The sequence below is a fragment of the Salvelinus fontinalis genome, chromosome 40 (genome assembly GCF_029448725.1).
Source record: "Salvelinus fontinalis isolate EN_2023a chromosome 40, ASM2944872v1, whole genome shotgun sequence".
In the NCBI taxonomy this organism is placed as follows: domain Eukaryota; kingdom Metazoa; phylum Chordata; class Actinopteri; order Salmoniformes; family Salmonidae; genus Salvelinus; species Salvelinus fontinalis.
Genome location: NC_074704.1, coordinates 8829195 through 8841920, shown reverse-complemented (window position 1 = coordinate 8841920; position 12726 = coordinate 8829195). Strand labels below are relative to the sequence as shown.

Sequence of the window (12726 nt, the reverse complement as noted above, 5' to 3'; positions counted from 1 at the left end):
GCTGTCAGGCTGACCATCAGGAGAGTTGTTACAGTGTGTCTGCTTCACCCCAGTAGACATTAACCCTCGTAGCTGTCAGGCTGACCATCAGGAGAGTTGTTACAGTGTGTCTGCTTCACCCCAGTAGACATTAACCCTCGTAGCTGTCAGGCTGACCATCAGGAGAGTTGTTACAGTGTGTCTGCTTCACCCCAGTAGACATTAACCCTCGTAGCTGTCAGGCTGGCCATCAGGAGAGTTGTTACAGTGTGTCTGCTTCACCCCAGTAGACATTAACCCTCGTAGCTGTCAGGCTGACCATCAGGAGAGTTGTTACAGTGTGTGTGTGTTGTGTGTAGACATTAACCCTCGTAGCTGTCAGGCTGACCATCAGGAGAGTTGTTACAGTGTGTCTGCTTCACCCCAGTAGACATTAACCCTCGTAGCTGTCAGGCTGACCATCAGGAGAGTTGTTACAGTGTGTCTGCTTCACCCCAGTAGACATTAACCCTCGTAGCTGTCAGGCTGACCATCAGGAGAGTTGTTACAGTGTGTCTGCTTCACCCCAGTAGACATTAACCCTCGTAGCTGTCAGGCTGACCATCAGGAGAGTTATTAAAGTGTGTGTGTTGTGTGTAGACATTAACCCTCGTAGCTGTCAGGCTGACCATCAGGAGAGTTATTAAAGTGTGTGTGTTGTGTGTAGACATTAACCCTCGTAGCTGTCAGGCTGACCATCAGGAGAGTTGTTACAGTGTGTCTGCTTCACCCCAGTAGACATTAACCCTCGTAGCTGTCAGGCTGACCATCAGGAGAGTTGTTACAGTGTGTCTGCTTCACCCCAGTAGACATTAACCCTCGTAGCTGTCAGGCTGGCCATCAGGAGAGTTGTTACAGTGTGTCTGCTTCACCCCAGTAGACATTAACCCTCGTAGCTGTCAGGCTGACCATCAGGAGAGTTGTTACAGTGTGTCTGCTTCACCCCAGTAGACATTAACCCTCGTAGCTGTCAGGCTGACCATCAGGAGAGTTGTTACAGTGTGTGGTGTTGTCAAGCACTTACAGTGGCTTGCAAAAGTATTCACCCCCCTTGGCATTTTTCCTATTTTGTTGCCTTACAACCTGGAATTAAAATAGATTTTTGGGGGGTTTGTATCATTTGATTTACACAACATGCCGACCACTTTAAAGATGCTAAATATTTTTTCTTGCGAAACAAACAAGAAATAAGACCAAAAAAAACACGGAAAACTTGAACTCTTCCCCCACCAAGTCAGTACTTTGTAGAGCCACCTTTTGCAGCGATTACAGCTGCCAGTATCTTGGGGTATGTCTCTATAAGCTTGGCACATCTAGCCACTGGGATTTTCGCCCATTCTTCAAGACAAAACTGCTCCAGCTCCTTCAAGTTGGATGGGTTTCACTGATGTACAGCAATCTTAAGTCAAACCACAGATTCTCAATTGGATCGAGGGAGGTGTTGGGTTTGCACCAGACATAGCGTTTTCCTTGATGGCCAAAAAGCTACATTTTAGTCTCATCTGACCAGAGTACCTTCTTCCATATGTTTTGGGGAGTCTCCCACATGTCTTTTGGCGAACACCAAACGTGTTTTCTTATTTTTGTCTTTAAGCAATGGCTTTTTTCTGGCCACTCTTCCGTAAAGCCAGGTCTGTGCCCAAACAGTTCGAGCTTCTACTTTTAAAAATCCACCTTCCTGTAATGTCCTGACCAGAGTTCGTATGTGTTTTGCTTGTTTAGTGTTGGTCAGGACGTGAGCTGGGTGGGAATTCTATGTTGTGTGTCTAGTTTGTCTGTTTCTATGTCCAGCCTAATATGGTTCTCAATCAGAGACAGCTGTCAATCGTTGTCCCTGATTGAGAATCATATATAGGTGGCTTGTTTTGTGTTGGGGATTGTGGGTGGTTGTTTCCTGTGTCAGTGTTTGTGCCACACAGGACTGTGACGGTTAGTTTGTTTGTTATTTTGTATAGTGTCTATGTCTAACGTTAGAAGTTTGTGTATTGCACTTTCGTTTGTAGCTTCACAGACGTTTGTTGTTTTGTATTAGTTTGTCAGTATCTTGTCTTGGTGTTTATTAAATTCATGGAAAATTACCACGCTGCACATTGGTCCTCCGATCCTTCTCTCCTCTCCTCGTCCGAGGAGGAGGAAGAGCTAGACTGCCGTTACACTTCGCAGAAATAAGTCTCTCACAGTTGCCATTTGTTATAGACCCCCTCTGACCCCAGCTGTGCCCTGGACACCATATGTGGATTAATTGCCCCCCATTTATCTTCAGAGTTCGTACTGTTAGGTGACCTAAACTGGGATATGCTTAACACCCCAGCTGTCCTACAATCTAAGCTTGATGCCCTCAATCTCACACAAATGATCAAGGAACCTACCAGGTACAACCCTAAATCCGTAAACACAGGCACCCTCATAGATATCATCCTAACCAACCTGCCCTCCAAATACACCTCTGCTGTCTTCAACCAGGATCTCAGCGATCACGGCCTCATTGCCTGCTTCCGTAATGGGTCCGCGGTCAAACGACCACCCCTCATCACTGTCAAACGCTCCCTAAAACACTTCAGCGAGCAGGCCTTTCTAATCGACCTGGTCCAGGTATCCTGGAAGGATATTGACCTCATTCTATCAGCTGATGTTCTGAAAGAGCTGCAAAATCTGGACCCCTACAAATCAAATGGGCTAGACAATCTGGACCCTCTCTTTCTAAAATTATACGCTGCAATTGTTGCAGCCCCTGTTACTAGCCTGTTCAACCTTTCTTTCGTATCATCTAAGATCTCTAAAGATTGAAATGCTGCCGCGGTCATCCCCCTCTTCAAAGGGGGAGACACTCTAGACCCAAGCTGTTACAGACCTATATCTATCCTACCCTGCCTTTCTAAGGTCTTCGAAAGCCAAGTTAACAAACAGATCACCGACCATTTCGAATCCCACCGTACCTTCTCCGCTATGCAATCTGGTTTCCGAGCTGGTCATGGGTGCACCTCAGCCATGCTCAAGGTCCAAAACGATATCATAACCGCTATCAATAAAAGACAGTACTGTGCAGCCGTCTTCATCAACCAAGGCATTCGACGCTGTCAATCACTACATTCTTCTCGGCAGAGTCAACAGCATCGGTTTCTCAAATGACTGCCTCGCCTGGTTCACCAACTACTTCTCAGATAGAGTTCAGTGTGTCAAATAGGATGGCCTGTTGTCTGGACCTCTGGCAGTTTCTGTGGGGGTGCCACAGGGTTCAATTCTCAGGCCGACTCTTTTCTCTGTATATATCAATGATGTCGCTCTTGCTGCTGGTGATTCTTTGATCCACCTCTATTCAGATGACACCATTCTGGCCCTTCTTTGGACACTGTGTTAATAAACCTCCAGACGAGCTTCAATGACATACAACACTCCTTCCGTGGCCTCCAACTGCTCCTAAATGCATGTAAAACTAAATGCATGCTCTTCAACCGATCGCCGCCCGCACCCGCCCGCCCGTCCAGCATCACTACTCTGGATGGTTTTGACTTAGAATATGTGGACAACTATAAATACCTAGGTGTCTGGTTAGACTGTAAACTCTCCTTCCAGACTCACATTAAGCATCTCCAATCCAAAATGAATTATAGAATCGGCTTCCTATTTAGCAAAAAAAATCTCCTTCATCTCATGCTGCCAAACATACCCTCTTAAAACTGACCATCCTGCTGATCCTCTACTTCGGTGATGTCATTTACAAAATAGCTTCCAACACTCTACTCAACAATTGGATGTAGTCTATCACAGTGCCATCCGTTTTGTCACTAAAGCCCCACATACTACCCACCACTGCGACCTGTATGCTCTCATTGGCTGGTCCTTACTTCATATTCGTCGCCAAACACACTGGCTCCAGGTCATCTACAGTCGTGGCCAAAAGTTTTGAGAATGACACGAATATTAATTTTCACAAAGTCTGCTGCCTCAGTTTGTATGATGGCAATTTGCATATGCTCCAGAAGGTTATGAACAGTGATCAGATAAATTGCAATTAATTGCAAAGTCCCTATTTGCCATGCAAATAAACTGAATCCCCACCAAAAAAAACATTTCCACTGCATTTCAGCCCTGCCACGAAAGGACCAGCTGACATCATGTCAGTGATTCTCTCATTAACACAGGTGTGAGTGTTGACGAGGACAAGGCTGGAGATCACTCTGTCATGCTGATTGAGTTCGAATAACAGACTGGAAGCTTCAAAAGGAGAGTGGTGCTTCAAATCCTTCCTCTGTCAACCATGGTTACATGCAAGGAAACACATGCCGTCATCATTGCACTGCACAAAAAGGGCTTCACAGGCAAGGATATTGCTGCCAGTAAGATTGCACCTAAATCAACCATTTATCAGATCATCAAGAACTTGAAGGAGAGCGGTTCAATTGTTGTGAAGAAGGCTTCAAGGCGCCCAAGAAAGTCCAGCAAGCGCCAGGACCGTCTCCTAAAGTTGATTCAGCTGCAGGATCGGGGCGCCACCAGTACAGAGCTTGCTCAGGAATGGCAGCAGGCAGGTGTGAGTGCATCTGCACGCACAGTGAGGCGAATACTTTTGGAGGATGGCCTGGTGTCAAGAAGGGCAGCAAAGAAGCCACTTCTCTCCAGGAAAAACATCAGGGACAGACTGATATTCTGCAAAAGGTACAGGGATTGGACTGCTGAGGACTGGGGTAAAGTCCTTTTCTCTGATGAATCCCCTCTCCAATTGTTTGGGGCATCCAGAAAAAAGCTTGTCCGGAGAAGACAAGGTGAGCGCTACCATCAGTCCTGTGTCATGCCAACAGTAAAGCATCCTGAGACCATTCATGTGTGGGGTTGCTTCTCAGCCAAGGGAGTGGGCTCACTCACAATTTTGCCTAAGAACACGGCCATGAATAAAAAATGGTACCAACACATCCTCCGAGAGCAACTTCTCCCAACCAGCCAGGAACAGTTTGATGAGGAACAATGCCTTTTCCAGAATGATGGAGCACCTTGCCATAAGGCAAACGTGATAACTAAGTGGCTCGGGGAACAAAACATCGATATTTTGGGTCCATGGCCAGGAAACTCCCCAGACCTTAATCCCATTGAGAACTTGTGGTCAATCCTCAAGAGGCGGGTGGACAAACAAAAACCCACAATTTCTGACAAACTCCAAGCATTGATTATGCAAGAATGGGCTGCCATCAGTCAGGATGTGGCCCAGAAGTTAATTGACAGCATGCCAGGGTGGATTGCAGAGGTCTTGAAAAAGAAGGGTCAACACTGCAAATGTTGACTCTGCATCAACTTCATGTAATTGTCAATTGTATTTGTAATTGACACTTATAAACTGCTTATATTTATACTTCAGTAATCCATAGTAACATCTGACAAAAATATCTAAAGACACTGAAGCAGCAAACTTTGTCGAAATTAATATTTGTGTCATTCTCAAAACGTTTTCCACGACTGTATAAATCTTTGTTAGGTAAAGCCCCGTCTTATCTCAGCTCGCTGGTCACCATAGCAGCACCCACCCGCAGCACGTGCTCCAGCAGGTATATTTCACTGGTCATCCCCAAAACCAATTCCTCCTTTGGCCGCCTTTCCTTCCAATTCTCTGCTGCCAATGACTGGAACAAATTGCAAAAATCACTGAAACTCGAGTCGTATATCTCCCTCACTAACTTTATGCATCAGCTGTCAGAGCAGCTTACCAATCATTGCACCTGTACACAGCCCATCTGTAAATAGCCCACCCAACTACCTCATCCCCATATTATTATTTAGTTTTGCTCCTTTGCACACCAGTACCTCTACTTGCACACTCATCTTCTGCACATCAATCACTCCAGTGTTTAATTGCTATATTGTAATTATTTCGCCACTATGGCCTATTTATTGCCTTACCTCCCTAATCTTACTACATGTGCACACTGTACATAGATTTTTCTATTGTGTTATTGACTGTACGTTTGTTTATTCCATGTGTAACTCTGTGTTGTTTGTGTCGCACTGCTTTGCTTTATCTCGGCCAGGTCCCAGTTATAAATGAGAACTTGTTCTCAGCTGGCCTACCTGGTTAAATAAAGGTGACATTAAAAATGTAAAAGCCCAGCTCTGTGGAGTGTAAGGCTTAAAGTGGTCCTATGGACAGATACTCCAATCTCTGCTGTGGAGCTTTGCAGCTCCTTCAGGGTTATCTTTGGTCTCTTTGTTGCCTCTCTGATTAATGCCCTCCTTGCCTGGTCTGTGAGTTTTGTTGGGCGGCCTTCTCTTGGCAGGTTTGTTGTGGTGCCATATTTTTTCCATTTTATAATAATGATTTAATGGTGCTCTGTGGGATGTTCAAAGTTTCTGATATGTTTTTATAACCCAACCCTGATCTGTACTTCTCCACAACTTTGTCCCTGACCTGTTGGGAGAGCTCCTTGGTCTTCATGGTGCCGCTTGCTTGGTGGTGCCGCTTGCTTAGTGGTGTTGCAGACTCTGGGGCCTTTCAGATCAGGTGTAAATATACTGAGATCATGTGACACTTAGATAATGTCCACCTGTGTGCAATCTAACCAATTACGTGACTTGTGAAGGTAATTGGTTGCACCAGATCTTATTTAGGGGCTTCATAGCAAAGGGGGTGAATACATATGCACGCACCACTTTTCCATTAAAATTATTTTTATTTTCTGTATTTTTTTTTTTTTTTTTTTAAAGTAATTTTTTTCCATTTAATTTCACCAATTTCGACTATTTTTTGTTTGTCCATTACATGAAATCCAAATAAAACGAAATGTAAATTACAGGTTGTCATGCAACTAAATAGGAAAAACGCCAAGAGGGATGAATACTTTTGCAAGGCAATGCAAGTAAAAATACTTGAAAGTACTACTTAAGTCGATTTGTTGGGTATCTGTACTTTACTATTTAGATTTTTGACAACTTTTACTCTACTTAACTATTTTTATTTTAGAATATTTTTAATTTTACTTCACTACATTTCTAAAGAAAATTATGTACTTTTTACTCCATACATTTTCCCTGACACCCAGAAGTAATCGTTATGTTTTGAATGTAGAGTTTAGCAGGACACGTGTGTGTGTGTGTGTGTCTGTGTGTGTCTGTGTGTGTGTGTGTAACCATTTCCAATGTGTGCATCTTTGTTTCAGCTTCCAGAGAGTTATCTGAAGACATTCCTGGGTTCCTGCATCAAACACAACTACAAACATTTCTACACAGGAGGTGGGAATCATTTCTACACAGGAGGTGGGTATCATTACTACACAGGAGGTGGGTATCATTACTACACAGGAGGTGGGTATCATTACTACACAGGAGGTGGGAATCATTACTACACAGGAGGTGGGTATCATTACTACACAGGAGGTGGGTATCATTACTACACAGGAGGTGGGTATCATTACTACACAGGAGGTGGGTATCATTCCTACACAGGAGGTGGGTATCATTCTTACACAGGAGGTGGGTATCATTCCTACACAGGAGGTGGGTATCATTCCTACACAGGAGGTGGGTATCATTCCTACACAGGAGGTGGGTATCATTCCTACACAGGAGGTGGGTATCATTCCTACACAGGAGGTGGGTATCATTCCTACACAGGAGGTGGGTATCATTCCTACACAGGAGGTGGGTATCATTCCTACACAGGAGGTGGGTATCATTCCTACACAGGAGGTGGGTATCATTCCTACACAGGAGGTGGGTATCATTCCTACACAGGAGGTGGGTATCATTCCTACACAGGAGGTGGGTATCATTCCTACACAGGAGGTGGGTATCATTCCTACACAGGAGGTGGGTATCATTCCTACACAGGAGGTGGGTATCATTTCTACACAGGAGGTGGGAATCATTCCTACACAGGAGGTGGGAATCATTCCTACACAGGAGGTGGGAATCATTCCTACACAGGAGGTGGGAATCATTCCTACACAGGAGGTGGGAATCATTCCTACACAGGGGGTGGGAATCATTCCTACACAGGAGGTGGGTATCATTCCTACACAGGAGGTGGGTATCATTCCTACACAGGAGGTGGGTATCATTCCTACACAGGAGGTGGGTATCATTCCTACACAGGAGGTGGGAATCATTCCTACACAGGAGGTGGGAATCATTCCTACACAGGAGGTGGATATCATTTCTACACAGGAGGTGGGAATCATTTCTACACAGGAGGTGGGAATCATTGTTACACGGGAGGTGGGTAGGTTTTACTGCCAGGAATTCAGGCTGAGGTGGCTCGACATTGTGGAGAGTGCCCCGAGTGCCAGTTAACAGCTCCCCGACCAGCTGTTAGAAGCCTGTTAGTGCCCCTCCCCGTAATCTAAATGCCATTTGAGAGGATAGCGAAGGATATAATGGGCCCGCTACCCAAATCCGCAATAGGGCACCAATACATTCTGGTCATCCTAAATTATGACACTTGCTACCCAGAAGCCATTCCCCTTAGGACGATGGCTTCCAAAAATATCGCCAAGGAATTAGTGCTCCTGTTCACCAGGGTAGGGATTCCAAAGGAGATCCTTACCGACCAGGGGACACCTTTTATTTACCGCCTTATGGCGGACCTTTGTAAGATGTGGCAGGTGAAACAGTTGAAGACATCGATTTACCATCCTCAGACGGACGGGCTGGTTGTGAGATTCAACCACAACCTGAAGTCAATGCTCAGGAAGGTAATCGATAAAGATGGAATAAACTGGGATTGCATGTTGCCGTATCTGACGTATGGACTACCACCTTGCGGCTCCATTCTGTTTGCCATTAGAGAGGTTCCCCAAACCTCGCTGGGGTTTTCACCCTTTGAGCTGGTATATGGGAGGCACCCCCGGGGAATCTTAGACATTGCCCGAGAAACCTGGGAGCACCAATCCACCTCTTATACTACTGTTATAGAGCACATCACGGCAATGCAAGACATGATAGCCACAGTCACGCCCATCGTCAGTGAGCACATGAGGCAAGCACAAGAGCGCCACCGGCACATTTATAACCAGCAGGCTACCCTGAGGGAATTTCAACCGGGAGATAAGCTGTTAGTGCTGGTCCCCACGGTAGAGTGTAAACTACTAGCCACATGGAAAGGACCGTATGAAGTGCTGGAGAGAATATAAGAATAGAAGTTAATTATCGGATCCGACAGCCAGGTCGTCGGCCCCCGGAACACATCTATCACATTAACCAGTTAAAAACATGGCGAGAGAGAGAAACACATTGTCACGTACCCCATACCCACTCAGGAGGCAGCCGACGGGCATGTTTCACCTACTCTGTCCCCAGAACAGGAAGTAAAGACCCCGGTTCATAAAATCGAAGATGTGTTTTCAGGGATACCAGGCCCGAACTGAGGTTACGGCTCATGATATTGTTTCCCTACCAGGGAGAAAATTAAGCATGAGGCCGTATCGGGTACCCGAGGCTCGACGAGCCGCGATTAGAGCAGAGAAAAATGCTGACAGGTTGATTGGTTGAAGAGTCACATAGGGAGTGGTCTAATTGTGATGGTCTCCAAGCCTGATGGGTCTTGGCGGTTTTGAAAGGATTTTCAGAAGGTATATTAAATCTCCAAGTGTGATGCCTACCCCATGCCCCGAGTAGATGAACTGCTGGAGAAAACTGGTAACGCTCGGTACATTACGACCCTGGACCAGGCCAAAGGTTACTGGCAAATTCCTTTGACCCCCCCAGAGCCAAAGAAAAGACAGCCTTTGCAACCCCTGACGGTTTGTTTCAATACACCGTCATGCCATTCGGCTTACGCAGGGACCCACCTTTCAACGGCTAATGGACCAAGTCCTAAAACCGCACCGAGTTTACGCTGTAGCGTATTCAGATGACGTGGGAATCTACAGCCCAGATTGGGAATCTCACTTACCCCAGATACAGGCAGCGCTAGACGCCCTTAGAAAGGCAGAGCTCACGGCGAACCCTGCCAAGTGTTACGTGGGGTTAGAGGAAACCGAGTATCTGGGATACACCGTGGGAAGAGAGTTAATCAAATCCCAACGTAAGAAGGTGGAGGCAATTAGAGGATGGCCGAAACCAGTAAATAAGAAGCAGGTTTGAGCCTTCCTAGGGCTGACCGGTTACTACCGGAAGTCCATCCCAAATTATGCCACAGTGGCCGCCCCCACTCACCGACATGACTAGAGCCAGAGGGCCAAACATGGTCAAATGGGATGAAAGGGACACCAAAGCATTTATAACGTTACAGGACGCTCTCTGCTGTAATCCAGTGCTGGTGATACCAGACTTTGAGAGAGAGAGAGTTGTTCAGACGGATGCCTCAGAGGTCGGCTTGGGAGCCGTGCTCTCCCAAGAAGTAGAGTGGGTGGAACACCCCATCCTGTTTTTAAGCAGGAAACTGGAACGGCGCGACGCCAACTACTCAGTCGTTGAGATGCGCTGGCAGTAAAGTGGGCTCTAGAAAGCTTGAAATACTACCTGCTGGGGCGCCACTTCACCCTCATCAATGACCAAGCCCCACTCACCTGGATGCATAGAGCAAAAGAGAAGAACGCTTGGGTGATGCGGTGTTTTTTTGAGTCTCCAAACGTTTCACTTTGACGAAATGGGAAATGTGGATGGGTTATCCCGCATGCATGCCTATTTTGCTGCGGTAGCCCGACCTAGGGGGTCGGATCTAGGGGGGGGGGGGTGTGTGGCAAAGAAGGGGGTTGAGTGATAAATGGCAGATATGTGAGAGGGCAGAACTAATAAACGGGCTCTGCCCTCTCACTAAAATGGCCACCCTGACCAGAACTACAGATCACAAAATGACCGACCGCCAAAAACTCCAATTCCCAGAAGCAAGGGGAACACTCGGAAGATGGGGCTGACCCACAGATAAGGGGTCAAGACAAACCAAGAAGAGAGAGAAGAAGGGGCTGGGGGAGCTGTGAACCATTGAGAAAGAGACAATATATATTGGCTGGATTTACCGTGTACGACCTGGACTGTTTGGATTTACCTGTTGGTGTTTGGACCTGGTGAACCCGATTCGTGTACCGGACCCTGTTATCCTTGATGACGCCTGCGGCCTGGACAGACCAGGACAGAGAAACCAACATACAGGTACTGTCCTGTTTGAAAGAACTCTCAGTCTGGGGTGATTTTGGTGACTGTCTCCCGCTTCATTTGTCACAATATATTGAACCTTTTATTTAGCCAGGGAGTCATGCTGAGACCACGGTCTCTTTTCCATATGAGTCCGGCCTGAACACAAACAATTACACTAAATTATCAAAACTATGTGGACATCTGCTCGTCCAACATCTCATTCCAAAATCATGGGCATTAATATGGAGTTGGTCCCCCACTTTGCTGCTACAACCTCCACTCTTCTGGGAAGGCTTTCCACTAGATGTTGGAACATTGCTGCTATAACAGCCTCCACTCTTCTGGGAAGGCTTTCCACTAGATGTTGGTACATTGCTGCTATAACAGCCTCCACTCTTCTGGGAAGGCTTTCCACTAGATGTTGGTACATTGCTGCTATAACAGCCTCCACTCTTCTGGGAAGGCTTTCCACTAGATGTTGGTACATTGCTGCTATAACAGCCTCCACTCTTCTGGGAAGGCTTTCCACTAGATGTTGGAACATTGCTGCTATAACAGCCTCCACTCTTCTGGGAAGGCTTTCCACTAGATGTTGGAACATTGCTGCTATAACAGCCTCCACTCTTCTGGGAAGGCTTTCCACTAGATGTTGGAACATTGCTGCTATAACAGCCTCCACTCTTCTGGGAAGGCTTTCCACTAGATGTTGGAACATTGCTGCTATAACAGCCTCCACTCTTCTGGGAAGGCTTTCCACTAGATGTTGGAACATTGCTGCTATAACAGCCTCCACTCTTCTGGGAAGGCTTTCCACTAGATGTTGGAACATTGCTGCTATAACAGCCTCCACTCTTCTGGGAAGTCTTTCCACTAGATGTTGGAACATTGCTGCTATAACAGCCTCCACTCTTCTGGGAAGGCTTTCCACTAGATGTTGGAACATTGCTGCTATAACAGCCTCCACTCTTCTGGGAAGGCTTTCCACTAGATGTTGGAACATTGCTGCTATAACAGCCTCCACTCTTCTGGGAAGGCTTTCCACTAGATGTTGGAACATTGCTGCTATAACAGCCTCCACTCTTCTGGGAAGGCTTTCCACTAGATGTTGGAACATTGCTGCTATAACAGCCTCCACTCTTCTGGGAAGGCTTTCCACTAGATGTTGGAACATTGCTGCTATAACAGCCTCCACTCTTCTGGGAAGGCTTTCCACTAGATGTTGGTACATTGCTGCTATAACAGCCTCCACTCTTCTGGGAAGGCTTTCCACTAGATGTTGGTACATTGCTGCAGGGACTTGCTTCAATTCAGCCACATGAGCATTAGTGAGGTTGGGCGATTAGGCTCGCAGTCGGCGTTCAAATTCATTTTTACGCACTTCAGCACTGGGCTGCCCCATTCTGTGAGCTTGTGTGGACTACCACCGGGCGGCCCCTTCTGTGAGCTTGTGTGGACTACCACCACGCGGCCCCATTCTGTGAGCTTGTGTGGACTACCACTGGGCAGCCCCATTCTGTGAGCTTGTGTGGACTATCACTGCGCAGCCCCATTCTGTGAGCTTGTGTGGACTACCACCGTGCGGCCCCATTCTGTGAGCTTGTGTGGACTACCACTGGGGAGCCCCATTCTGTGAGCTTGTGTGGACTATCA

General features: G+C 46.6%; 2 protein-coding genes across 13 annotated transcripts in view; both read left to right on the top strand.

The window, feature by feature from the left end:
* Window positions 1–12726, top strand: part of LOC129839162 (b(0,+)-type amino acid transporter 1-like) — a 350362-nt gene that overhangs the window by 290770 nt on the left and 46866 nt on the right. The window lies entirely within an intron of this gene.
* The window catches only part of LOC129839159 (b(0,+)-type amino acid transporter 1-like), a 98920-nt gene that overhangs the window by 39328 nt on the left and 46866 nt on the right, over window positions 1–12726 (top strand). For 9 of the 12 annotated variants that reach the window (XR_008756991.1, XR_008756992.1, XR_008756995.1 and 6 more), the window contains exon 1: window positions 7450–8193. The gene's annotated coding sequence lies outside the window, so the exon portion shown is untranslated. Of the gene's footprint in view, window positions 1–7160; window positions 7258–7449; window positions 8194–12726 lie in introns of those variants that run through there. The other 3 variants (XM_055906444.1, XM_055906442.1, XM_055906443.1) reach the window with 2 other exon arrangements.